This window comes from Podarcis filfolensis (assembly GCF_964270895.1).
Source record: "Podarcis filfolensis genome assembly, chromosome: 2".
In the NCBI taxonomy this organism is placed as follows: domain Eukaryota; kingdom Metazoa; phylum Chordata; class Lepidosauria; order Squamata; family Lacertidae; genus Podarcis; species Podarcis filfolensis.
In genome coordinates, this window is record NC_139605.1 from 21,383,491 (window position 1) to 21,408,182 (window position 24,692).

A 24,692-nucleotide genomic window follows, 5' to 3' on the forward strand; every position below is an offset into this window, starting at 1 on the left:
CAGATGTTGTTTGACTACAACTCCCATCATCCCTGAGCTCTGGCCTTGCTAGCTAGGAGTGATGGGAGCTGTAGTTCAACAGCATCTGGGGTCCCACAGGTTGAGAAAGGCTGCTTTAGAGGCTTCCTTCCTATTGCAGCTGTATGGAAGATTTGATATGGAATAAGCTTTGTATATCTTCTTGCAGCACTGGACCACCATGCTCCCTGGCAAACGCATTGTCTGTTGATTTCTCATCGCTTTGTCAAAGGCTTAAGAGCCTCTGTCCACCTCAAGGAGGCCTGGCAACAATCTTAGCTGTGTTGCAAACACCAGTGGGGTTGTGTATACAGCATGGCTCTATTCCGCTGGGTCCTGGGGCTTCTCCCATGGCAGAGGGACCTTTTCCCAGTGGAATGGATTTAACGCCCATTGTTCATTATGAAAGAATCCAATAAAAAGAGAACCCTCCTGGCCTGCTGCAGTTATTGTCCTTCTACAGATGTATTTCGTAGCACACGAGGGATGTGCCTGCTTCAGCAAAGGGAATGTTTTCTAATAATGCAATGCTTTACAGTAACAGGAAAAAAAGGAGTGGCTTACAGATCCCATAAAACACACACGCACACACACCATTTTTAAACAACCTGCTATGAGCAAATGCATTCACAGAGGGTTAGCGGAACTGAGGAAGTGGGGCGGGGAGGAGAGAACAGGAATTTTCACTTGAGGAGCAACTCAACTATAGTCCAGAAAAGCTACAACTTCCTCCTTATTGATAATAAGGTTGCTTTGTAGCTAAGAAATTAAGCAGAAGCCCCAGGGCAGGGCCTGCCCAGCCCATGATATTTTTGCCACCTGAGGCAAAGCAGAAAAAGGTGTCCCCCGCCCTTCCACCTCCTTATCCACTGTGACCTGTGGTGACTGGAGGTAACCTGGGGAAGTCCTGGTGTGCTGACGGTGTCAGAGGAGAAGAAAGGAGGATGGAGAGGAGCTGGCGGTGATGGGGGTCAGTGCTGGGGGTGGCGGCAGCAGAGGAGGAGGCGGGCGCAGGTGCCAAGAAGAAGAAGAAGAGTTTGGATTTGATATCCCGCTTTATCACTACCCGAAGGAGTCTCAAAGTGGCTCACAATCTCCTTTCCCTTCCTCCCCCACAATAAACACTCTGTGAGGTGAGTGCGGCTGAGAGACTTCAGAGAAGTGTGGCTGGCCCAAGGTCACCCAGCAGCTGCATGTGGAGGAGCGGAGACGCGAACCCGGTTCCCCAGATTACGAGTCTATCGCTCTTAACCACTACACCACACTGGCACACCAAGCGCAGAATGTGGCAAGTGGCACTCTCCTCCTCCCTGCTGTCCCCAGCCTGCCACCTGAGGCAATTGCCTCACTAAGCCTCATAAGCCAGCCGGCTGGCCCTGCCTCAGGGACACCAAAAGGCTGTGGGAAAGGAAGACACTAATAATGTTCAACAGCAGCAATCCTTACATCTGAGAGACTAAGCGATCTTCAAAACATGAAGATTATTCACAGTAGTTTAGGGGGGAAATGGAGCAAAGGACATCTATCATTTACAGTTACACAAGTTTAAATAAATCTCTTCTGGCTTTTGCTCAAAGTATCACAGCTGTTCTGCTTCTGAGGGGACCATTCCTTGCTTTTGACTTTTAAAAGTAAAAAGGTAAAGGTAAAGGACCCCTGACCGTTAGGTCCAGTCGCAGATGACTCTGGGGTTGTGGCACTCATCTCACTTTACAGGCTGAGGGAGCCGGCGTTTGTCCGTAGACAGTTTTTCCGGGTCAAGTGGCCAGCTTGACTAAGTCGCTTCTGGCGCAATGGAGCACCGAAACCAGAGCAGCTCATGGAAACGCCATCTACCTTCCCGCAGGAGTGGTACCTATTTATCTACTAGCACTTTTTGGCATGCTTTCGAACTGCTAGGTTGGCAGGAGCTGGGACCGAGCAATGGGAGCTCACCCCGTCGCGGGGATTCGAACTGCCGACATTCTGATCGGCAAACTCAAGAGGCTCAGTGGTTTAGACCACAGCACCACCTGCGTCTTTTTCCTTGACTTTTACACGACTTTTATTCAGACAAAACAAGTTCTGAAGCCTCAGCAACAGAGGTTGGACCCGTAAAAAATGCAGCTCTGCTCTTAAAAGCAGCTTGTTAGGCAGGAGTCAGCAGGTGAACATATCCCCAGCAAGTAGATAAATGTCATTCTGCCATTGCAAATCGTGGCGCAGCAACGCAGGCCGGTTGAAAGGTTGGCAAACCCTTTGCCTTGCTCAGCGCCTGCAGCCTCAGACCATACCTTGCATGTGAGAAACAGCACATCGAAATGGAGAACTGACATTGCCTCAAAAGCAAAATGCTGTCAAATATCACATGCATGTGGGGATCAACAGTGGCGTAGCGTGGGTTGTCAGCACCCGGGGCAAGGCAAGTAATTTGCGCCCCCTAAACCGTGGATTTGCGCCCCCTAACCCGTGGATTTGCGCCCCCTAACCCATGCATTTGCCCTAACCCCAGATGTTGCGCCCGGTGCGGCCGGCCCCCCTTGCACCCTCCACGCTACGCCACTGGGGATCAATGCCCTTAGATTAAAGCAGAGAGCACCCAGGGGAAATCAGTAAGTTTGAACTGGAATAGAGCCATGTGCCAAACATTATTTTGCCCCACCACCCAGAATTCTACCTGCTTTTCTGTGTCCTTGCTGTTCCGTCCCCTCAGTCCGGAGTCTCCTATAAGGGCAAACGCCCTACAGGTGTCTTTCTTCCTTGGCAGTTGTTGCCAAACGGAGCACAGTTATCTGAGAGTGAGAGAGTAAAGCGAGGCAGAAGGGAGGGGCTGGACAATTTTATGACTAAGCCACAAATCCAGTGAAATAGAAGGTTAAATCCATTGCCAAACCCAGCCTCTCTGTCTCTCTGAGTCACAGGCCAAACAAACACCTCCCGGCCCCACAGCTTGTGCGGCTGCCCTTGCAAATGTTAAACAAACCGAGTTGTGCTTATATTAGAATGAGGAAGCATTATTGCAGCTGCCCAGAAGGAAGCCCAGCTCAGCTCTCAACAAGGGCCTTCGCATCAGTAGCAAATGCTCAAATCAACTTCAGAAATAAACAAAGCTGTCAGTCCATTGGCTCAATATGGTCAGCATTGATTGAAAGTGGCTTTCCAGGGTTTCAGAAAGGGACCTCTTTTGCAGGCATAGGATCATTGAGTTGGAACATTTAGACCAACCCCCTGCAATGCAGGAATCTCGACTAAAGCATCCACAAGACATGGCCATCCAACCTCCTGCTTCAAAACCTCCCACCTCTCGTGGGAGTTTGTTCCACTAGTGGCTCTTACAGCCAGAAAGTTGTCCCTGATGTTTAGTCAGAATCTCCTTTCTTGCAACTTGAATCCATTGTTTCGAGTTTAATAATAATAATAATAATAATAATTTATTATTTGTACCCCACCCATCTGGTTTCCCCAGCCACTCTGGGCGGCTTCCAACAAAGATTAAAAATACATTAAAACGTCACACATTAAAAACTTCCCTGAACAGGGCTGCCTTCAGATGTCTTCTAAATGTCAGGCAGTTGTTTATCTCTTTGACATCTGGTGGGAGGGTGTTTCACAGGGTGGGTGCCACTACTAAGAAGGCCCTCTGCCTCGTTTCCTGTAAATTGCCTTCTCACAGCAAGGGAACAGCCAGAAGGGCCTCGGCGCTGGACCTCAGTGTCTGGGCTGAATGATGGGGGTGGAGACGCTCCTTCAGGGATACTGGGCCGAGGCCGTTTATGGCTTTAAAGGTCAACACCAACACTTTGAATTGTGCTCAGAAATGTACTACCCTCCAAAGCAGAAGAAAACAAGCTTGCTCCATCTTCCATGTGACAGCCCTTAAGATATTTGAAGATGGCTATAATTCTTCCTCTCAGTCTCTTCCTCTTTTCCATGCTAAACTCACCCAGCTCCTTCAACCATTCCTCATAAGGCTTGGTTTCCAGACCCTTGATCATCTTGGTTGTCCTCCTCTGCACACATTCCAGCTTGTCAGCATCCTTCTTAAATTGTGGTACCCAGAACTTGACCCAGTATTCCAGGTGTGGCCTGACCAAGGCGGAGCAGAGTAGTATAGAATCCTAACTGGAAATGCTGGAAACCAAAGCTGGGAGAACCTTCTGCATTCAATTCAGATGTTCTGCCACTGGACTAAAGCGTTTTCTTTCTCACACATCAGCCATTCTCCATTCTATGTATGATCTATTCTCTGTTTTGCTTCCTTCCCTCGCTTTTCTCTCTTTTTTTAGCCAGGAGCATGTGTTGATTTTCTTGGCGTTTCAACCACCTGTTCCCTCTTTGCTTTCAAAAAAAGACTTGACACTGTAGCACAAGGTAGGTACACAATGCGTAAGTACTGCAAAGTAAACCAATTCAGCTTCCTTTTGGTAAAGAACACTGGCGTATGGTAAACAGTGACAAGTGAGCTATTGTGAGCTCTTAGAGATAAAGTGACATTTGAAGTCCCGCAAGCACAGGTGCCAACAGGATTTCCTGGGATTAACAATATATTAATAAGTAGTAGACCAGCGATGACAAAACTGTAGCATGTGGGACATGGAAAATGGGTGTGTGGCACTGCAATATCACTTCCCCCCCGCTCTGCAGAAGTAAAAAGGAAACCTCATTTGTTTCGAGAGAGTTAAAGGTAAAGGTAAAGGGACCCCTGACCATTAGGTCCATTCGTGGCCGACTCTGGGGTTGCGGTGCTCATCTCGCTTTACTGGCTGAGGGAGCCAGCGTACAGCTTTCAGGTCATGTGGCCAGCATGACTAAGCCGCTTCTGGCGAACCAGAGCAGCGCACAGAAACGCCGTTTACTTTCCCGCCAGAGCGGTACCTATTTATCTACTTGCACTTTGATGTGCTTTCAAACTGCTAGGTTGGCAGGAGCAGGGACCGAGCAACGGGAGCTCACCCTGTTGCAGGGATTCGAACTGCCGACCTTCTGATCGGCAAGTCCTAGACTCTGTGGTTTAACCCACAGCGCCACCCGCGTCCCTTCGAGAGTTACTTCCAGTCAAATGTGCTTTATTCTGTAAAGGCAACACATTTGGGGAGTGAATGAAATCATGTGGACATAAGGAAAGTGCTGTAACAAACGTCCCCCAATATCCTCCTCCATCCACCTTTCCCTGTTTTTTTTAATACTGCTCTCGGAGGCCAGCCTCCCAAGTCCAAGGTGGGGATGCTAAAGTTCCTTCCTCTCATTCCTTAACAAGAGTAATTAAGTGATTTCTTTGTCTGTCATCTTTCCAATCTTGAGTTCACTACTTCACACTTATACACCGGTTTGCAATCTCTTTTTTAAAAAAGAAAAAAGTCATCGAAAGAATTTGTCAAAATTCTTCATCATGTTAGTGCGTGCTTCTCCAAGACAGACATCATTTTATATGCACTTTTGCCAAATATATGCATTTTCAATGCAATTCCGCCTAGTATAATGCATTTTCACTGTGTTCTTTTTAATAACACAATATGTGATTTTTATGCACTCTTTAACCTTGTGTACATTTTTAATTTGTTTTAATTTGTAAACATGGCTGGAAAACTGCATTGCAGAATTCAGAGAGGTGCAAATTTCAAAGGATCCACGTGTTTCAGTTTGTGCATTATTCCAGGAATTCTGCTGGGGCAGAATTTGGTTTTTTTCTCTCACTTTGCTTCAGCAAGTGCAAATTGGGTAGGCTCGCACGATAATGTGGACCACTGAATTCCCCCCTCTGCCATCCCTTGTGGATGTTAGCTCAGAAGAGTAATGAGAGGCAGTGTGGTCTAATGGTCAGAGGGTTGGACCAGGACCTAAGAGACCACTCAGCCATTCAGGGGCAGTGAATGTCTCTCAGCTAATCTACCTGTGTTTTTGTTTTTGTGGCTCCTTTTTTGTTTGTTTTTGTGACTGTGTGGAACCCAGTTCAGCTACTGATTAATTGATTGTGTGACGGCAGTACATTGTTTATTGCTTTTATTTGATGGATCAGTGTTCTCATTAGATAGTAAAATTCATGTTAAGTTGCTCTTTTAGGGGTTGTTTTTAAAAGTCTGGAACGGATTCATCCATTTTGCATTACTTTCTTTGGGAAAGCGCGCCTTGGTTTTGGAACGCTTTGGTTTTGGAATGGACTTCTGGAACGGATTAAGTTTGAAAACCAAGGGACCAGTGTAATGGGAATTTCACTAAGAGGTAGCTGGAATGCTGCTGCTGTAAAGAAGTAAAATATGCAGGAAAACCTTTCCGTAAAAGGAACTCTGCTGCACAAAGAAACGAAAACCCAAGAGTATATTCTCACTCACCACAAGACAAAACAGCGACACTCCCCCCTAAACCTTTGAAATGGGGAATATCTCTTTAATGTCACTACTTTTGAGCTGAGTACCATCTGGAAGAACCTCCTTGACTGTTTCTGTTTGTTTTTCCCACTGGTTGTTCCGAAAGCAAAAGGCAAAATAACTTTTAAGTTTTGATATTTTTTTGGGTACCCCGGGTCGAAAATTTAGCTGCAGTGAGAAAGATCTCCGTTTGAATAAGGACCAGAGGCTGGCATGTCTCTGGGGAAATATCCTTGCTATTAGTTTGCTTAGCTGCTGGTAAAAACGGGCTCAGCTCAATAACAAAATGCCTCAGTGCTTCAGGGCTACGTTGCTGTCCATGGAGGCAGAGATGCTTGCTGGTTTGGGGAACAGTAATTACCGCTTCCTAGCTCAGCCCAGGTTGCCTTTACTTGAGCCTAGAGCTCTTCTCCGTCTCAGCAACAACATATTGCACTGCTTTGATATGAGTCTCGTTGGTTTCAGGGGCACTTGCTTCAGCCATAGGAACCCATGCTTCTTGCTACGAAAGCAAGCAGGGTCTTCCGGGCTTGATTAGAACCTTTTGGCAGCGTTTCCATTTAGGTCCGAAAGGAAGAGAAGGTGGCCACAAGCGTGATGACAAAATTGGGGGAGAGGGAACTGGGACGATAGGGGAACCGAACTGCTGGACCCACAACCTGGAGGTCTCTGGTTCTTTTGGACCACATCAACCCATTGGACCGATGGGAGTTGCCATCCAAAACACCTGGAAGGTTGTTGCCGACGTCCACTAGAGCTCATCAACATTTCTGTTAAGAGAAAAACCCTGAAAAGTTTTCAAAGTTGCTTTTGGTTAAGGTAAGTGAAGGGTAGCTGGGGATCCTCTGCTGGGGACGAGAGACCGGCTGTGCTGCTTTTTTGTGGGTTTGCTATCTGCTGCTTAATGAGCGGTATTCTACTGACACGTCTCATCGACGCAACTATTTCTGCTGGTCCAAAGGAACTTTCCTCTCCTCCACCACCCATGCGTGAGCAGGGCCCTCTGCAAATCTGCTTCAGAGAGGTTTTTTTGGGGGGAAACCTCTATAACAGACTTAGGGGCCATGCAGAAAGGGGTAGAACATTCCATTGCACGAGGAGAAATCCTTGCACTGGTGGAACAAGAGACTTAGTGCTGTGTTGAAACCCACCCAGTGCTTTTTTTTTCTGGGGCTGTTCATGCAGTACCAGCACCTCCCCCCCCCATTCTTAAAAGTGTGGCAATTACTATAACAACTTCATGGTGAGTACCGGTAACACACACACACACACAATCTCTGGGCTCTGAGAGAATCCAAGGATTCCAGGAGCTTACACACGTTCAGTTTTCTCAAGATGAAGGTCAATGGGGACCATGGTGTCTTTAGGATAAAAAGGGACCCCTGACCGTTAAGTCCAGTCGCGAACGACTCTGGGGTTGCAGTGCTCATCTCGCTTTACTGGCTGAGGGAGCCAGCGTTTGTCTGCAGACAGTTTTCCCGGGTCATGTGGCCAGCATGACTAAGCCGCTTCTGGCGAACCAGAGCAGCGCACAGAAATGACATTTACCTTTCTGCCGGAGTGATACCTATTTATCTACTTGCACTCTGATGTGCTTTCAAACTGCTAGGTTGGCAGGAGCTGGGACCGAACAACAGGAGCTCACCCCGTCGCGGGGATTCGAACCGCCGACCTTCCAATCGCCTTTAGGATAGATGGCTTTAATTACATATACAGTGGTACCTCTGGTTACGAACTTAATTCGTTCTGGAGGTCCGTTCTTAACCTGAAACCATTCTTAACCTGAGGTACCACTTTAGCTAATGGGGCCTCCCGCTGCTGCTGCTGCGCCGCCGCCGCACAATTTCTGTTCTCATCCTGAGGTAAAGTTCTTAACCCGAGGTACTACTTCTGGGTTAGCGGAGTCTGTAACCCGAAGTGTTTGTAACCCAAGGTACCACTGCATATACAACCTGAGTGTCGGATAGAGTGGCTCACAGCACTGACACCCCAGAATATCTTGCTTCTCCGTTAGTCACAGCTTTGGATCCAGCACAGAGCAAGCAAGTCTCTGTGTCTCCAGATTCCAGTCTTCTCCCAGCTCAGCTCTGACACAACGCCCTGGCTATTGTTTACCTAAGTAGCACTTAGGGGGAAGGCCCACCCAATTGTTTTGTGATGTTTATCTAGTCATCCAAAACCATTACCTAGACAAAGGGACTGGTTTGGCAAGCTTGCTCTCATGCACCCTCCCCCCACAGAGACAGGATTCCAATAACTGTAAGTGACTCGAGGCAGCATCCAGACTGACCCCACTCCCAACTCAAAACAATATAACTTTATTCTATTGCATTGCTATGATATGTCTTTCGAGACAGGTGGACGCCAAAAACAACGAAGTTTACCATTTATTTATTTATTTCATTTTAAAACCCCAAAGTGGTTTACCATACACACACCCACACCCATAAAAGTATCAATTAAAAATATTTACATCCATAATTTAAAACTTTTTTTAAAAGAATCAAAATCAGCAATAAAGTAAAAACGGTTGAAAGCTCACACCCACTCTCTAAATATCTGGATGAAAATATCTGAAGAAAAATGTCTTCAGGAGGCGCTGAAAAGAGTAAGAAGAAGAAGAAGAAGAGTTTGGATTTGATATCCCGCCTTTCACTCCCCTTCAGGAGTCTCAAAGCGGCTAACATTCTCCTTTCCCTTCCTCCCCCACAACAAACACTCTGTGAGGTGAGTGGGGCTGAGAGACTTCACAGAAGTGTAACTGGCCCAAGGTCACCCAGCAGCTGCAGGTGGAGGAGTGGGGAAGCGAACCTGGTTCCCCAGATTATGAGACTACCGCTCTTAACCACTACACCACACTGGCGAAGGTGCCTGCACAATGTCAACAGGCAGGGAGTTCTAAAGACGTAGGTTCTTCTATTGCATAATAGGCATTATGCAGAACCTATACCAGTGCCATTTCCATTGAGTCCACTTCCCAGGTCATAGCATCGCTCTCCCTCTGCCACTAGGAGGACAGTCTGATCCTAAGTCTGGATACTAGGACTTCCTTCTTATTTTATAATTACAAATGTTCGCTACAATTCTTGCAAGAATATGTGTTGATCATTAGCGTGCATTTCACAGCAGGCAATATTTGTGATAATTTTTTCTCCCGCTGCCTTTGGGGGGGGGGCGTAATTTGTTATGTGCCAAACTTTTTCACACAGCTCCCTGAGGGAACGGCTTCCTGCCCTTTCGCCAGTTTATTTGCTATAATAGTTTTAGCACCTGGTGACAGGTTTCCAAGAATTTTCTAAGTTTCTTTTTACAAGTTTTCTTTTATTATTTAACAAGATGACCTGCCACACAGGCATAAATTTATTCCCTGCTATGATTTCCCAAATGACTTTAGTACCAAATTCTAATAGCTTTTTAATAACTTTACGCAGCCTTTAGATATGCAAGAAACTAGTGTCTTTAGCCCAGTCCCTTCCAGCATCTTCTCCTGGTGGTATTGTTATGAGTCTGGCAGTCTCGATTAGCATAAATTACCATGGGTGGAATTCCATGTTTCACTAAGGCAAATGTTCCATCAGCTCAAGCATTTCTGCTCGCCAGATGGAATGATCTATCTTCTCCTTCGCCCATGCACCGCTCTGGAGGTTCTCCCAACCCCCTAGAACCAATTTGAGGGGGTCAAGGGGGTCAGCGAGGGGGAGAAAGCCCCATTGTGCTAGCAGGACTCATTGTGCCGGCTCCTGCTAGTGCAGCTGTCCAGCTGAATCCTTTCACTCTGGTTTCCCTTACATGTTGCCTGATGCAAATCAGAACAATATCGTTCCCTGGTGGCTGGAACTCTCTTTACTTCCATTGGAATGTGTTAAGTTGTGGGTGAACATATCAGACGACACAGCGATTCTTCAAACAGCTCTTGTTTATTCAAGGGCCCAGAACAGAACTGGGCTGAAGGGTTCAGCCAACCCGCTTATATAGAGCTCCACTACAAAGCAACAGTAACCACTTTCTGTAACTATCCAATCACTGAACGTCACTTTCAATTCCTTATTTGCATATGTGGACCTGAGTTAAAACTATATACAGTATGCCCCTGCTGGCCCAGGGTGAGAAATTCAGTACGTAACAGAATGGGATACCCAACAAAGTTTAGAAGAGGGAAACAGCTAGAAAGAGCTGCAGTCTGAATTGAGACAGAGACTGAGGGTGTGGAAGTGAGTGAGTTAAGAGTTTAGCTGGAGTGAAAGCAGCCTAGGGAGCAGGAAAGGTCCATACTATCACTTTAGGATATCTGTTGTAGGCATTGCCCACCACCGGAGTCATTTTGCTTCATTTGTCTCTGTGCTTATATTTGGTATAGAAGACAAACATTTTTTTATTTCAATTTGTATTATTTATAGCCTGCTTTTTTTTAAAAAAAATCATTTCCCTAAAGTGGCTTACAAACCAAAATTCTGCAAAATCACCGAGCTGTTTCCAACATGAAGCCAACATGAAGCAGATCCAAGCTCCCCCCCCCAGCTAGAACTCACCAGAACTCAGTTCCGGCACCTCTCAGGTGGGCGCCATTGCTATTATAAGAGAACATGGGAGGTGTTCAAGATGAGATCCAGCACCTCTTTTTCGAGAAAAATAGCACTGCCTGTAGATGCACTGAAATGAATGGACGCCCATTCATTTCAGTGGGTCTACGCTGAGTAGGAGTAAAGCTGGATAGAACCCAGGGAATCCATTTGCACCAATAAAGTCAGGCAACTTTTTTTGTGGTAGACAGAAATTGTCATGTGCGGAAGGTTCAAAATGGGTGTCACCATGGGCGTAGTCAGGTTTTATGGGGGGGAGGCTTTATGTTGTGGGGGGGGGTAGAACCCAGCTGTTAGTTAAGTATTTTTATTTATTTATTTGATTTAGTGGGTCAGCTGCCCCTCCCTGTCCCCCCCGGCTATGCCCATGGGTGCCACGTTGTGTAGATCAGTTATGGGAGACCTTCACTCCCTGCCTTTCTCTTAAATAGAACAAATTGTGGAATAGATCTGTTTGCCTGTGTGTGAGGGTATGGGGTCATTCGCATGCTATTTTTAATTGTGTGTGTGTGTGCATATTTTCTCCTATACCATGTAGTAACATAGAACAAATCAGTCAATCAATATAAACAAAAGTATGTATAATCAGTGCTTTTTTTCTTAAAAAAAATATGTTTAGGGGTACTCCCATTTTCCTACTCATATTGAAATGTTGTTGTTTAGTCATTTAATCGTGTCCGACTCTTCGTGACCCCATGGACCAGAGCACGCCAGGCACTCCTGTCTTCCACTGCCTCCCGCAGGTTGGTCAAACTCATGCTGGTAGCTTGGAGAACACTATCCAACCATCTTGTCCTCTCATGTCCCCTTCTCCTTGTGCCCTCCATCTTTCCCAACATCAGGATCTTTTCCAGGGAGTCTTCTCTTCTCATGAGGTGGCCAAAGTATTAGAGTCTCAGCTTCAGGATCTGTCCTTCCAGTGAGCACTCAGGGCTGATTTCCTTACGAATGGAGAGGTTCGATCTTCTTGCAGTCCATGGGACTCTCAAGAGTCTCCTCCAGCACCAGAATTCAAAAGCATCAATTCTTCGGCGATCAACCTTCTTTATGGTCCATCTCTCACTTACATACATCACTACTGGGAAAACCATAGCTTTAACTATCCGGACCTTTGTTGGCAATGTGATGTCCAGTAAATGTTCACCAGCCACTTTATTTGAAAGGGTCTACTGTGCCATAGGAACGCTGGAAGCTGCCTTGTACCAAGTCCAGAGGAAGTTTTAGGGTAGCATGGATGGTTCATCCGCACTGGATGCCATGCCACAGGGGGCACCACAATGTCGTAGAATGGAGCACGCAAGAGGCCACCAAATATTAGTGTCGCACAGGGCACCACTGAAATTTTAGAGCCCTATGTCTGACACTGCCAAGTGGTACGAAGGGTTCAGCCAGGTCAGTGCTGTCTACATTCGCTATCAGTTGCTCTTCAGGGTTTTAGACAGGAAGTCTCTCCCATCCCTATCTGGAGATGCTGAGGACTGAACCGGCGACCTTCTTCATGCAAGGCAGATGCTCTAGCCACTGAGCTATGGCCCTGCCCATCCATGAGCTTGAGCTGCCTGCTCAACCACTTAGGCGGGTCTTCTTCCATTTCCCCTGCTCTGGTTTCCATAGCCCTAGCCCCGCTCTCAATCACAACAAACCGTTGTGCCGAATGCTATTAAAATGACACAAGACGTTGCTCAACGATAAATTAATGCATCAAAACTCTGAAACAGATAATTAACTCGATCACAACGGAGTAAGCAATAAACTATTAGTGGTGCAATAATATCACATCCATCACAACTTGTCATCTCTCCAATTGCAGGGTGTAATTTCCATGAGCTTCACTGGGATAAGGCACCCCCCCGCCTCCACGTGCAAAATTACCTTCGATATTGAAAAGGCCCGAGGCAGGTGAATAATATGCAATTAAAAAAAGCTAAAAGCTGCTCTCCGTGCATCCCCATTAGAGGTCCCATCCTGTTCCCTTTGGAGACAGAAGCTCTGTTCAAGTCATAGAATCAGAGGGTTGTCGAGTTGGAAGGAATCACTGTTAACAAATCCCTGACTGATGACCACCCAGCCTTTGCTTCAAAACCGCCAGTGGAGGAGAGCCCACCACTTTCTGAGGGAGTCCGTTCCACAGTCAAACAGCTCATAGTATCAGAATGCTCCCCCTAATGTTTAATGGATCGGGTCATTGGAGCAGCAAAAAACATGCTTGCTCCATCTTCCACGTGACAGCGCTTCAAATATTTGAAGTTGGCCCTATCTCCTCTCAGCCCAGAGCTGGCCCACCCATGAGGCAAGGTGAGGTGTCTACCTCAGGCAGCAACATCCACCGTGGCAGCAGATCCCAGTATTGATCTTTCTTCCCCCCTTGTTCCTGATGTAGATCTTCCCTCATTCCTTCTTCCCTGGCAGGGAGTGGGGTGTCATTGTGGGGTCTACTTCCGGTGCTAAAATGTCTTGGACCAGCCCTGTCTCAATCTCCTCTTTTCCAGACACTGAGGTCCAGCACCGAGGGCCTTCTGGCAGTTCCCTCGCTGCGAGAAACCAAGTTACAGGGAACCAGGCAGAAGGCCTTCTTGGTATTGGCACCCGCCCTGTGGAACGCCCTCCCACAAGATGTCAAAGAGAAAAACAACTACCAAACTTTTAGAAGACATCTGAAGGCAGCCCTGTTTAGGGAAGCTTTTAATGATTCATAGGAAAACCCAGCCAGATGGGTGGGGTATAAATAATAAATTATTATTATATTATTATTATTATTCCAGGCGAAACATACCCAGCTTTTACTTATATACAGTGGTACCTTGGTTCTCTAACTTAATCCGTTCCTGGAGTCCGTTTCACTCCTAAAACTGTTCGAAAACAAAGGCACGGCTTCCAATTGGAGGCAGGAACTTCTTGCACTCAAGTGGAAGCCACGTCAGACGTTTGGCTTCTAAAAAACGTTCGTAAACCGGAACAGTTACTTCCGGGTTTGCGGCATTCAGGAGCCGATTTGTTCGGGCGCCAAGTTGTTTGAGAACCAAAGTACCACTGTAAAGTTAATTCCTTTTAACATTTTTTTTTTTTGCTAGTATCCTCATACCAGGTGTTGTTTGGGAATTCTAAGAAACTAAAAAGAGCAGTGCAGTTTTGAACTAAATCTGTGACTGAAATTAGTGCAGCTTTGACAGAGTCTGCCCATCATCTTGATTCAAAATGGCGTCCAATTGTATCCAACCATAAACGAAAATCTGTTCCTTGATCTCAGGAACCATCATGCAAAATTTGGGCACAATCACTTAAAGCGATGTCCAAATGCCTGGGGAGCAAAACAGCTTTCCAAAATATATAGTAGATGATTAAGTTCTTTGTAAAAACAGCAGATGGTAGGCGCCATTTTCCCCTCGCAGACAGAAAGGAGTGCCTCATTTAAGATGGTGCCTGCAGTGACACCGACACACAACTTCTCAGCGCAGCCGACGTCTCGCCTCCCAAACTGCTGTTTTGCTCTTACGCAAATATATGCAAACGTTAAGCGATTAATGGGTTCAACACGATGAATCTGTTAAGATTTCCCTGAGCCGGGTGACAGCGCTGCTTTTAAAATAACGGCAATAATTGTAATAATGAGTGTGAGCAGGATTTTTTTATAAAAAGAGTCGGGGCTGGAAACGTTTAAAATAACAAATCTATTTGGTAGCCGTCTTTGAAGACAGCTTGAATGAAGATGCAGAATTCTGCAAGGAATTTTGCGGCAGTGCTGTAAGGAAGGTGGGGGGGAAAAGCCCCCACTAACTCACGCCACTTGGCTGCCTGTGCTGGGGACGTTAATTGACAGACAGTTCACCAAAGGTCCGCCTGCTGTCCTCAGAACTGCGATAATTAATGCTCCTGATTGCCACTTCCTGGGCTGAGTGTGAAGATGCTCCATTATGGAAAGGAACAGCATTTAGCCCCCTCCTCTGCACACTTTCGCAATTGGCAAAACAGAAGTATTAATTGAACTAAAGCACGAGGCGCATTAGCAAGCTGATTACGCATTCAACAGGCTTTGCCACAACGTGGCGCAAATGGCTTTTCGCATTAAGGTTTATCGCCCAAAACAAAACAAAACAAAACAAAACAAAACCCACACCAACGACACCCTGCAATGTTTCAGGGGGACGATGAGAGTGGAAATGTGTTCCCGAGACTGCCTTGTGGGCAAAACAGAGCCGGGAAGAGATGGGGCTGCAAACTCCCTGGACGTATAGATCATAGGAGATGAGCCAGGGTTGCAAATGATGATGCAGGCAATGGAGAATAAGAGCAAAGATGAGGTTTGTGTTCTTTAACAGCCAAGATAACAGAATTGGGGCTTTGCCTGTAGGTGGTGCTGTTGTGCAGCGCATGGCCTTGCTAGCGGTTCCCCTGGCCGTAATGTGCTATGGGAGGAGGAAAAACTGCCACTGCTTTTGCCATGAGAGAGGAAGGGAGGGGGGTGGACTCAGTCCACACACGTTTTTAAAGCTCACAATACAGGGTCCTCATCAAACTCACTAGCAATTTACTTTTATTATTTCCTCGCAGGTCCCTGAAACCAAAGGATGATGCACACACTAAGTGTTTAAGAGGAGGGTAATTATTCCACATTAGCCAGATTCACAGAGTATAGACACAGAAAATAAGCATCCACTGATTATCCCGAATGTGACATTTGTAACATTTTTCAAATGCAGTAATTAGACCTATTCTAGAAAATTAGTTTTGGTTGCACTTTGTCAAAGCCTCATTCATCACCCACTACTTATTATATACCACGCTATTGCCCAAAAGATTATGTTTCGTGCTATAGACTGGATGTTCAAAATATGCACGTGGAACACTTGTGCCTCGGAGGGCAACAGAGAGGATGCTTTTCATAACAGGATGGCATAATAGAATTGTAGGGTCGGAAGGAATCCCAAAGGTCATCTAGCCCAACCCCGAGCAACGTAGGAATCAGAATTCCTGACAGATGACCATCCAATCTCCACTTAAGAACCTCCAGTGAAGGAGAGTCCACCACCTTCCAAGGGAGTTTGTCAAACACCAATTACCATCAAAACATTCTTCATAATGTACACATGGAATTTCCTTTCTTTTAATTCGAATCCTTTGGTTTGGGGTTCCTACCCTCCGGAGCAGCAGAAAACAAGCTTGCTCCGTCTTTCACGATCTCTCCATCTTCTTGAGAAGCTGGCGCCTCTGCCAAGGGCATTGCATCCCTTTCCCCACTAAATATTTTCTGGAAAGGTTTGGAGAAGCATTTGGGAAGAGACACCAAGAGGATGAAATGCTTCAGGGCTGCAGTTAAGCTAGTTGAGCTGCTAGGTATCCAGTTGCAAACCTGCATTCCCATGTTTCAACTGCATCCCCCCCCCCTTTTAAAAAAATATTGCATTCCCCTGCACGTTTGCTGAACTCCTCGGCCTACAAGATGGTCCACCATCTTTGGAACGTTTTCTGAACACATGCCTGGGAATTAAACTGACACATGTACGGTCCTTTGCAAATTACAAGGGGGTATATTATCTCCATGCCACTTTCTAGAATAACTCCCTAAGGACACAAATCAAGAAAACAGCAAGGGACACAGCCCGAGACCACAGCCGTTTGTCCAAGCAACAGTTTTAGTTTTTCGCTGTGCAGAGGAAGCAGGATCAGGCTGAGGCGAGCTAGCAGCGAAGTCCGCAGCAGCTTAATATCCATTTGCTCTTTTGACAGCTGTAACGCTTGCTATCTATTTCCCATCGTCAGCCATCATCCCCATTCCCGGGCTCTTGATGGCAAAAAAGAAAAAAAAGAAGAAGCCCTCAAGTGCTGGTCTGCATCCAGATGTCCCCAGACCCTTAGTGTGTGTTCACAGACCCTGGCTTGGGAAGGTGGGCCAATCGTAGTAGGCCCCCCACACAAGGAATGCCCTACCCCTGTGGCTCTTTCAGTCTTGCTGCAAATGTGAGAGGAAAAATAACCTTCTTGGCGCCTTCCTGCTCCCCCCTCCAGCTGGTACAGTGGTACCTCAGGTTACATACGCTTCAGGTTACAGACTCCGCTAACCCAGAAATAGTGCTTCAGGTTAAAAACTTTGCTTCAGGATGAGAACAGAAATCGTGCTCCGGCGGCGCAGCGGCAGCAGGAGGTCCCATTAGCTAAAGTGGTGCTTCAGGTTAAGAACAGTTTCAGGTTAAGTACAGACCTCCGGAACGAATTAAGTACTTAACCTGAGGTACCACTGTATTTGAAAGCAGAATGATGCTTCAGTTAAGCAGGACTGGCCCTACCATTAGGCAAAGTGAGACAGCAGCCTCAGGCAGCAGGAGATGGAGGGCAAGGGGCAGTGGATAGGCCTTGGAGGTCAGGACTGGGTGCTCTGCAGTCTGTCCCATGACCCTTAAGTGTAGGACAATTGATTCACTTTTTTTTACCCTGTATTTTTTACTTTTCCTCCCCCTAAGCTAGCCTGTTGCATCTCTTGAGTAAGAAGAGCTTTCTTAGATTTATCCAAAGGCCTATCTAGTCCAGCATCCTGGTCTCACAGTGGACTACCAGATGCCTAGCCCTCTCCCTACTTGTGAACCCTATACATACATACATACATACATACATACATACATACATACAGTGGTACCTCAGGTTAAGTACTTAATTCGTTCCGGAGCTCTGTACTTAACCTGAAACTGTTCTTAACCTGAAGCACCACTTTAGCTAATGGGGCCTCCTGCTGCTGCCGCACCGCCAGAGCCCAATTTCTGTTCTTATCCTGAAGCAAAGTTCTTAACCTGAAGCACTATTTCTGGGCTAGCGGAGTGTGTAACCTGAAGCGCATGTAACCTGAAGCATATGTAACCCGAGGTACCACTGTACATAATTTTATTTGTAGGCCGCCTTTCTACAGTTCAAGCCATGCTCCAGGTGGCTTACAACATGAAAAACATACACAACTATAACAAAAGTCATATAGAACATTACAAAATACACAACCAAACTGAACAATTTCCACATAAATCACAACAAATCAAGCAACAAAAATAAACAGAAACAACATCCAAAACCAAAAACCACTAAAGCGCACCCCAGCCCAAGTGTCGGTTCAGGAGCCTCAGATTTTGTAGCTGGAGTCAGTCAAGGCCTCGCCTGCCCAGGCAAGGTAGGAAAAGGCCTGCAAGGCAGAGAGCAGGTCTTCCAGGATTCACAGCCAAGGTGGTTTCTGGCCTCTTCGGCATCCTCAGCTTTTGCAGCTGGAGTCAGTCCAGGCCCAGCAATGGTATTCAGAGGTATACTGCCTCCAACAGTGGAGGAAAAACTCAGCCATCATAGTTAGCAGCCAGCGATAGCCTTAAGGTGTGTGAAGAATAACAGGGTCACTTCTGGAACTGTGACTGTCACTTGAGGCTCAAATGGCTTTGGCGAGATGAAGTCCCTTCCATCAGCTTTGGCCGGTGGCCCAGCTACACCCCTATCTGGGCAGATAATGCTCACTTCTGTTGTCTACACACACACACACACAATGCATTTTAGGTTGGTTTACCCTTGTATTTAATGTTCATTTTTGTAAGTCACTTTGAGCGAATAAAAAATACTAAAAATAAAAAATATGCGACTAATAAATATAACAAAACAAGCAAACAGATAAAATAAGGGTGTTGAAGTAAGATTCAGCTCCAGTCAGCTTCTATATGTGGAATCTGCGGTGTCTACTGAAAGCGGTTCATGTGTACACCTTAAAATGTAAATCGGCCCCTCTCTGTGGGTCTAAACTAACTAGAAAATAAATGGACATATCTTTACTGTTGACTGTCACGGTGCTTCCGAAACCACTGAGGGAAGTTGTTGTGGTGAGGTGTCGCCTTAGGGATGACCAGCTTTCTCTCAAGCGCATAGGAAGGGTGCATTTGCATCTTATTTCCTTGCCCCTCGCCTCACGGGAGATATAGCGATGTCCCTCAGAGAATTATTCTGCGCACAGGCAGGATAAATATTGTAAGACACTGTTCATATTTTAGAAGTCTTACATAAGAGCTAAAAATAGAGCGCAGGCTCCAAGGAAGAACAGCCTCGCGAAGGGCCTTATATTGGCAAGAAAATCTTTGAGGAACAACCTGAGAGCAAACTCTGCACTTTGTTCAACAGTTGGAGGTCAAGTAGGGTGAGCCCCTACCCATAAACACACACACACACACACACACACACACACACAGAGAGAGAGAGAGAGAGAGAGAGAGAGAGAGAGAGATGCTGCCTTCACAGCATACATTTGAAGCACATTAAAACAACACACAAACAGATCAAACAGATCAAACGCATCCATTCTTAAGGAAATTAGCCCTGAGTGCTCACTGGAAGGACAGATCCTGAAGCTGAGGCTCCAATACTTTGGCCACCTCATGAGAAGAGAAGACTCCCTGGAAAAGACCCTGATGTTGGGAAAGATGGAGGGCACAAGGAGAAGGGGACGACAGAGGACGAGATGGTTGGACAGTGTTCTTGAAGCTACCAGCATGAGTTTGACCAAACTGCGGGAGGCAGTGGAAGACAGGAGTGCCTGGCGTGCTCTGGTCCATGGGGTCACGAAGAGTCGGACATGACTAAACGACTAAACAACAAAAACAACACACACACTCAAAAGTCCTGGGAATCGTAGTTTGTCATGGGTGCTGAGATTCTTGGGTGTGCATGCGCATGCTTTAAATTTATGGTGCGTACGCAACCTTGGCGACAGTCCTGAAAATGTTGCGGCCAGGCCCATTTTGACATTTTGTCTCCTTCAGTGGCCCAACAATTATTGTTTACGACGGAAATAAATACAACCCTATGCCTTTTCAATTTTTCCCCCAGGGAATATTATTTTGTTTTAGATAATAATTATTGGGCCACTGAAGAAGACTAAATGTTGAAATGCGCTCAGCTGTATTTTTTTAATTGGCAGTTACTTGCAAGGGATAAGAAGTGCTTTCCTTCTACTTCTGTTCATTTATACTGTTCATTTTATCTTATGGAATATCAGAAATCCACGTTTATACACGGCCTAAAGCAAGTCACCCTCACAGAGACATCTCTGAGAGGATTGTTACTCACCCTGTACTAGGGTGCAGCGCCAAAAAGGAGGGCATATGCATGTGGTAATTCAAATGCGCAGACACCAGCTTAGAAATAATTACTATCCTGTGAACATAAATATATTACATGTCACTGTTGTGGGGTGTTAGAAGTGGGCCTGAGACCCTCAAAATAAAATCTTAACAAAATCGGTGAAGCAGCAAAGAGTTTATTGAATACAATACATTTTTGCAAGAGTGGGTGTCCAGAAAGCAAGCACACCCAAGAATTAACAAATCATAAGCTTTTATCCTCTATACCGAATGCAAGTTCCCTCCCTTGTCTCCCCATTGGCTGGGGCACAGCAAGGTTTACAGCCTATCATGACCGCCTAGTTACCCTATGCAATTATTTGCTAAGCCAAGCAAAAATACCTGGAAATAAATGTGAATTAATTTCTATACTTCCCGGTGCTTCATCTTGACCACCAGCAGGTGCCAGCAAGTTCTATGATTGCTGACGCCTGCTAATCGGAACTTTCTAAAATTATCTAGCGCTACAGCCAGCCTTGTGGTCCATGGAAGAAGAACAGCTACATTTTGCCTGAAGGAGACTAGTATCTATGGCCTTGAGCAAGGCAACATTATGCCTTAGAATTGTCTAATAATTGCGGTCCTTGTGGCTTTTATATGAAAGAACATTTCATTGCTTTTACAGTCCATTTTCTTACGTTTTTACACATTGACTCAAGCGATAAAGCCTAACCACTAGTGGGTGAAAATGAGTTCCGTATCAGTCAAAGCAGACAATGGAAGCATACAATAAACAGCAAAACATCCCTACCTATGAGTATCCTAACCACAGACCGTACTAAAGATACGCCCTATAACTAAGTCTGTGATTACCTAGCCGTTTGCAAGCTCATGGCTTTTCTTTTTGAAAAAGCAACATTTATTATTCCTCACATGGGGTCTGTGGGTGACTGTGACCAATTTTCCTTCTCCTCGTCTGCTGCCCAGGTGCTAACTGTTGACGTGGAACTTCAAGACTCCCACACTCTCCCTTCTTAACAGTTCTTTATATTTAAAACCAGACTGGTACCGGACAGCTCCTCAAATACAGGACATGTTCAACTAGAGGACTGTTCCCTGTAAAATGGGACACGTGGCCATGCTACCTAGATCCCCAGAACTGAGGGCCAGTTGTGGCCCTCCAGGCTTCCCCATGTGGCCCTCAGAACTCTTCGCCAGACCAGGCTCTTTACAGGCCTCGCTTCTCACTTGGAGCATTTCTGCCTGGCGATAACGTGCCCTTCAACTTGGATAAGGCTTCTTGCTTGTCAGGAGGGAGGTGGATGTGTGGTGGATGTGTGGAAACAGGACTACTATACAAAGGAGAAAATGTGCATTCTCTACCCAACACTGATACGTGTCCTGCAAAAGGGTTTCCAGAGGGGAATTTGGCACTAGGACTTAAGAGATCTCCTTCACCTTTGACTTAGAAGGTGCCTAGGATAACGTGTCACCATCTTTAGTGGGCGGTGGGCAGCAGGTACCATCTATGTGGCATCTTGCTTGGTTTATCCATTTCCTTTTAATCCTGCCCTGTCCTTGGAAAGACCAGCACTGTTCCGTGGATGTGGCCTACTTACCCACATTGCCCTAAGCACTGCTTGAGTGGGGAGCAGGCGTTTATCGGCTATTTTAAAATGAGGCTGCATTTTAAATTGCATTTTAACATGTATTTTAAATTGGGCCCCCCTCTTTTCCCCCTAGTATGTTTTTACTGTGATTTACTGTGATTTTATTGGTGTTAGTCACCCTGAGCCCGGCTCTGGCCGGGGAGGGCGGGGTATAAATAAAATGTATATTATTATTATTATTATTATTATTATTATTATTATTATTATTATCTGCCTGATTCCCTCCTCTTGCTTGCAGTCATGAGGGCCATCACCTCCAATGAAAATAGGAACAGCCATAATAATAATAATAATAATAATAATAATAATAATAATAATAATAATGCTTTTATACTTTCATTATTTACACTCCTCCGATCTGACTGGGTTGCCCCAGCCACTCTGGGTGGCTTCCAACATATATAAAAACATAATAAAACATTAAATGTTAAAATAAAATAAAATCCCTACACAGAGCTGCCTTCAGATGTCTTCTAAAAGTTGGAGGGGTTGCATACCTCCATACCCTCCAACATTTCTCAGATGAAAATAGGGACATCCTACCCAGGGCCGGATTTAGGTTTGATGAGGCCCTAAGCTATTGAAGGTAATGGGCCCTTTGTATGTCCAGCTGTCCTTTGTCAAAAACACATTGTCGCTGTTTTTTGGGTTGAATATATGCTATATGGTAATTTATGGACCTAATCGGTATCTAAAGCCTTTTGCCAATGCTGCTGTATGTAGGTTTTATTTTATTTGTTTTTTATCTCATATTTTGGAAAATACACCCAGTTTTTTCCCCTTTAATTTTTTTGGGGGCCCCCAAGAGAGTGGGCCCCTAAGTTATAGCTTGTTTAGCTTATATGTCAATTTGGCACTGATCCCACCATACCCTTCAGGGACTATCCCTAGAGAATAGGGACACTTTGGGGGCTCTGGGGGGGGGTTCCTGGCTGCTCCTTACAGCCCTGCCCCCTGCAATCTCCCCACACCACCATTGCAAGCTTTGCCTCAGCCACAAGGGGCCCTTCCTCAGCATTTCTCAATAGCGAATTTGGGGTGAAGATGGAGTCAGCACACAAACTCAGGCTCCCTCATGGCAGCCACCATTCTTACAGCTGGGCGAGTAATGCGCAAATAAGAGGACAGAAAGGACTCAGCACCACTCAGGCGCTTCCCTGGCGAAGGAGCGGAGGCAGCGTTACGAAACCAGCGCTGATGTAAGTTATTATTAATGCTCACCCAGGATGTTTCTAAACCTATTAGCATCACATTAGTCAATTTGTTACTTTAAGCACTAGCCGTGATTTTATTACAAGGTGGAAAAGATAACAGCGCAACACCAGATCGGCCTAATTAATGGCCGGGGTGGGGATGGGGAGGCGAGAATGACAAGGGAAAGGAAAACCGTCAGCCGATTTCTGAAGACTAGGTTCTGAACAGCGTTGCTGAAGGCCTGTAGCCCTTTCGCTTTGCTTGGTGTGTCTGATAAGATTGCAAAAGAAGAGTCAGGTTACTCGGCCCATGAAAGGGATCGATGCAAAAGGAATTATTGCCCAGAGCAGCATTAATGAAATGGCTGGGGGAGGCAGCCCCTGGCCTCAACCTGCTGCCTGGAAGCAAGGACTTGCTTGAGACCCACTTGGTGTTACACTTCTACTCCCCTCTGTGTTCGAAAGGTCACTGAATGTAGCGCTGAGATCGTGGCGGCAGCCATCTAACACCTCTTCCTCTCTAAAGGCTTATGAGGTGCAGGGTGTGTTGGTGTCAATGCAGAATGGAAGTGAGGCCCATGGGAGCATTTCGACTTCTGAGCCAGTGCTGCGGGCGCCACATGGGAACATTGGTCCATTCTGGTTTAGTTTTGTCTACACTGACTACCTCCAGGGATTCAGGCAGGGAGTGCGCTCCTGAAGTTTTGGACGACAACTCCCATCAGCCCCAATTGCCATGAACAATGGGCAGGGATGATGGGAGTTGTAGGCCACAATATCAGCAAAGCGCCATCTTGGCTACTCCAGATATAGAACTCATATGGTTGGGTTTTTTCATAAGAAAGATTTTTTAAAAAAGAGAAGAGTGTTTCCTTGGTTTGTTTTAGTGTTTGTTTTCCATGATCCTTGGATGTTGAGTCACTGGGCTTGGTAGCACTATTATTTGCATCCTGCTAACTGGAGCAGACAAACCTAGACAGCATCTTAAAAAGCAGAGACATCACCTTGCCAACAAAGGTCTGTATAGTTAAAGCTATGGTTTTCCCCGTAGTGATGTATGGAAGTGAGAGCTGGACCATAAAGAAGGCTGATCGCTGAAGAATTGATGCTTTTGAATTATGGTGCTGGAGGAGTCTCTTGAGAGTCCCATGGACTGCAAGAAGACCAAACCTATCCATTCTGAAGGAAATCAGCCCTGAGTGCTCACTGGAAGGACAGATCCTGAAGCTGAGGCTCCAATACTTTGGCCACCTCATGAGAAGAGAAGACTCCCTGGAAAAGACCCTAATGTTGGGAAAGATGGAGGGCACAAGGAGAAGGGGACGACAGAGGACGAGATGGTTGGACAGTGTCCTCAAAGTTACCAGCATGAGTTTGACCAAACTGCGGGAGGCAGTGGAAGACAGGAGTGCCTGGTGTGCTCTGGTCCATGGGGTCACAAAGAGTCGGACATGACTAAACAACTAAACAACAACAACCAGAGCAGATAGCCACATTAATAACAGTCATTTTCAGACACTTGTGTGATAAGTAGGAAAGTTTAAAGTGGCCATATTTAATGTGCTCTGAGAGAAATATTTCACGCCTGCATATATGAACATCAGACTTCGCCAGCCTTTGGTATCCTGGGTGAAGGTTGAGATAGGATCAGTGGGGTTACTCTCGCCTCATTGGTGATGCTTTCTACACCTTTATTTATTTATAAAATATCTATATACCACTATATTTATATATTACTTGCCAGGGTACATCTTCAGGATTTAGGTCCCTCTAAAGAATTTAAGAAGTTAAATCTCTCAATGGGAAGATGGATAAATTC

General features: G+C 45.9%; 1 protein-coding gene and 1 long non-coding RNA gene across 3 annotated transcripts in view; one reads left to right on the top strand and one right to left on the bottom strand.

Moving 5' to 3' along the window:
* Positions 1-4,169, bottom strand: part of FAM3D (FAM3 metabolism regulating signaling molecule D) — a 41,264-nt gene extending 37,095 nt beyond the window's left edge. Inside the window, exons 1-2 of one of the 2 annotated variants that reach the window (XM_083602498.1) lie at positions 3,941-4,169; positions 2,675-2,789 (exon numbers count right to left, since the gene is read on the bottom strand). The gene's annotated coding sequence lies outside the window, so the exon portion shown is untranslated. The remainder of the gene's footprint in view (positions 1-2,674; positions 2,790-3,940) is intronic. The other variant, XM_083602500.1, reaches the window with a different exon arrangement.
* Positions 4,170-22,612: 18,443 nt separating this feature from the next.
* Positions 22,613-24,692, top strand: part of LOC310757489 — a 34,697-nt gene continuing 32,617 nt past the window's right edge. Inside the window, exon 1 of the long non-coding RNA XR_014545261.1 lies at positions 22,613-22,879. This is a non-coding gene — a long non-coding RNA (uncharacterized lncRNA). The remainder of the gene's footprint in view (positions 22,880-24,692) is intronic.